At 34.0% G+C, this 4005-nt stretch overlaps 1 non-coding gene across 1 annotated transcript; it reads left to right on the top strand.

Annotated features, from left to right (window-relative positions):
* The first annotated feature begins 245 nt into the window (after positions 1-245).
* Trnal-cag (transfer RNA leucine (anticodon CAG)) lies at positions 246-318 on the top strand. Its single transcript has one exon. It is a non-coding gene; the product is annotated as a tRNA-Leu (tRNA).
* Positions 319-4005: the final 3687 nt, after the last annotated feature.

The following is a 4005-nucleotide window of genomic DNA, read 5'->3' as shown; positions in this document are numbered from 1 at the left end:
GGGCCTTCATTTGCATTTAACCTAATAGTATGATTTGCCATATTTATATAACCAAACAGTCTATCTTTTCTCTAACAGTGTCTAGGCTTCCTGTTATAGTTAAGATATCTCCAGATTTTCGTTAAAAAATTAGTATTTTTATATTAAATTATTAATCCATTTAAAATTCTTTGCTGACTAATATGGAGATAAAAGTGAGAATGGAATTTTTCTTTTTCCATATTAAAAATTAGTTTGTTGAAGCTGGGGATATAGCTCAGTTGGTAGAGTGTTTGCCTCAGATGCACAAGGTCCTGGGTTCTATCCCCAGCACCACCAAAAAAAAAATTAGTTGGTCTGGTACCATTTATTAAATAATAAGTAATTTGTCCTTTCTAAATAAATTTGACATTTCTATCATTTTTTCATTTATTTAATTTTCACTTATAATGAGATATAGTTTCCATTCTGATTCATTCTGTCCCATGAATATGTTTGCATTTTTATAGATCAATAGCATTTTATATCCATTAAAATAAGTCCTTTCTCACTATTTTTTCCCAATTTAATTTATTTTAGAGCTCAGTTCTCCATAATAATTTTAAATTGTTTTATCTAATTCTCTAATTCTCTTTCTCCCTAAGATTCTTTTTTTAAATTCTATTTGGAATTGAATTAAATTGATTTATTAGTTTTGTGATAATTGACATTTTATGATGTTGTCTTTCAATCCAGTAAAATGGTATAATAGTATCAATCAGGTGAGTAAAATGGTATGCATTTTCATCTATTCCAATCTTATTTAACTGTTTAATCTCTTCTCTCTATCAATAAAACCTTGAAAATACTTTTGCTTTCTCCCTTCCTCCCCCATGACATCCCCAATCCTCAATGATATTTTGAAAAAAATTGAATTTTTATGAAAATTTTAACATTTTCATTTTTGGAACATTATTAGCACTTACTTTGCTATACTCATTTATTTATTTGCTAGACATTTATTGAGCACCTACCATGTGGTATGCATCATTATAAGGACTGAAAACACATCAAAGGGAAATTTTTCTGATTTCACAGAGTTTAGGTTTTAGTACGGGAGATACATGCTAGATCAAATAAACAAGTATATTCCATACTACATTAGAAGGTGACAAATCCTCTGGAAAAATCCAAAGCATGGAATAAGAATGGAATGCCACAGCACTGGGCATTGAGTGGCATGTGCATAAAATGTTGAACAGCTTACTTAGGGAAGGCTTGAAGGAGAAAGTGGCATTCAAGAAAAGACCTGAAAGTGGCAAGGGAGAGAGCCATGTGATGTCTGAGGACAAACAATCCCAGCAGAGGAACAACAAGTAAGAAGGCACTGAGGAGGGCTCATGCCCATCCTACTCAGGAGCACCAAGACCAGTGTGACTGCATCAGAATACAGGAGCATCTCAAAGGAGGCCAGATTAGTTGGACTTGAAGCTACAGAAATTGTGGAGGTCTGGTCAGATAGGGCCCGAACTGTTATCAGGACCAAAATCTCACTCTGAGGAAAACGGCAAAGCCACTGGACAGTTCTTAGAAGGAGCACTATGACTTGACTTAATGTTTAACAGGACAATTAATCAGTCTGACTGCTGTGTTATGAGGAAAGCATAGAGAGAGTAAATGAGTTAAGAGGTGATTGCAATAATCTAGACAAGAGATGATCACCATATGGTCAAGGAGACTAGAGATTACCAGTAGTCAAAATAGGATATATTTTTAAGACAACAGAATCAGTGGGATTAGCTAAGTGATTAGATATGGTGCATGTAAGGGGGTAGGGGAAAGCTCAAGGATAACTGATAGGATTTTACCTGAGCAACTAGAAGGATGAAATTTCACTAATTAAAACAACAAAACTAAGAAAAACAAGGTTCTGAGGGGTAGGGGTTGGTAATGGACATATCTATTAGATTTCCAAATAGCTATGCTGAGATGATTATTGGATATACCAAATTGGTATTCAGAAGAGAGTTACAGACTAGAGATACAAATTTAGGAGTCATTAGCATATTATTGATACTTAAAAGTGTATAACCGAATAATAGTATCAATCAGGTGAGTAAAACTAATGAAGAGGGACTGGGGATATAAAACTCAGTGATGGAACTTGTTCTTAGCATGTGTAAGGCCCTGGGCTCAATCCCCAGCATCCAAAAATAAAAGATAATTGAGCAGGGAAAGTTCAAGGATATTACCATGAGAAACATCAAAGTTAAAAGATGGGGGAAATTAGGAAAAGCCAGCAAATGAAAAGTAGCCAATGAAATAGAAAGAAAACCAGAAGAATATGGTATCTTTAAAAGCCAAATGAAGAAAGTATTTCCAGGAGAGAGAAGGATCAACTGTTCCAAATGCTGTTAAAATAATGAAGACAAAATTGGCCAGTGGAATTAGCAGTACAGACATCATTGATGATCTTAACAAGAGACACTTTGTTCATGTGAACGGTGCTGGGGAAGATTTTGCAACAACATGGATAGATCATTATATTATATGAAATAATCCAGGCATAAAAAAGCAAATACTGCATGATCTCATTCAGATGTGGAATCTAAAAATTTTAACTTCCTAGAATCTAAAAGTGGAATAATAGTAACAAGAGGCAGGGGAGCATTGGGAGAAGGTTGGTCAACAGGTACTAAGTTACACTTAGGAAGGAAAAATAAGTGCTAGTGTTCTGTTACATGGCAGGGTGATTAGATAACAATAATGTACTGTACATTTCTGAACAGCCAAAAAGGGTGTTGACTATTTTTCATCACAAATAAATAATAAATCTTTGAGGAGACAGATATGCTTACCCTTATACACATACACACATACACACACACACACACAAACACACAAACACACACAAACATGCACAGCAGAGATTTGGACAGCCTCTGAAAAAGAAAGTGATGTATTTATTGAAATTGGACATGCATTTATGTCTACATTGTTAACTATAATTTCATTTGTATCTTTTTTTAATTGTTCATTAGCAAGATGTAAAGGACATCTTCATTTCATGTTGAACACTTTTTTCTCAGTAGATATCTACTGAATAAGTAGGTATGAGTTTCTCAATCTAACATTTGCTGGAACCTCACTGGATAATATACTACCAGAATGCTAAACCTAGTACACCCTTTGTCCTCCTCAAACTAATAAACCATATGTTTTTGAGTGGAACATCAACAATTTCAATTGTTTCCTGCTAAATAATGAAATGAAATAGCATTAATTCTATTTCAGAGTCCTAACTGCAACTTAAAAAACATTTGCTAATTTCTAATTAATTAGGGAGTGAGGAAAATGTGCCACATATAACAGATGGCCCTACTATATGATGTTGTTATCAAAGAACCAATAGCCCTTTCAAACTCAGATTTCAAAATTGGTCTGTATATAAAAAGAATGGTAGCAGGGAAATAATGTAATCCAAATATACCAGGTTTTGGTAGAAATTGTTTTCATGACAGAACTGCATATGAGATGGAGATCAAACACAAAAGAAAAAGAAGCAGAATAAATATTGGAGGAAAACGTGTTTATAGCTGATGGATTTTGTGAATAAAGAGAAAAATGTGAATTCCCTTTTGTATCTCATGCCTCAAGCCATTATGAAGGACAAACAATATTGCTTTTCAAAAACGAGGATTACAGTTTCACCAACCTTGCCGCATATTTAGTTCTTTGATTACAGGTTTAAATATCTCTATGTTTAGAGCAAATATTTTCACCTATTTAAATTTAAAAAACAATGAAATCTATCATGCAACACATTAGCTAAAAACTCACGTAGCAGAGTGTGTGCAAGGAGAGAAAATTCTATTGACTAAAGTGCAGAATATAATTAAGGTGCTTCCTTGACCCCTAAGTAATAAAAAGGTGTGGTGAGGGGGAGAAAACTTACCACTTATAAATCTGTGAGCCATCTGCTGGAAACCAGACAATTAAAAACAGAAACTACTGTTAGCAGACACTGTCCTTGAATCTTTGCAGGAA

Source organism: Urocitellus parryii, chromosome 8 (assembly GCF_045843805.1).
Source record: "Urocitellus parryii isolate mUroPar1 chromosome 8, mUroPar1.hap1, whole genome shotgun sequence".
NCBI lineage: Eukaryota > Metazoa > Chordata > Mammalia > Rodentia > Sciuridae > Urocitellus > Urocitellus parryii.
This window is presented reverse-complemented; position numbering and strand designations above follow the sequence as displayed.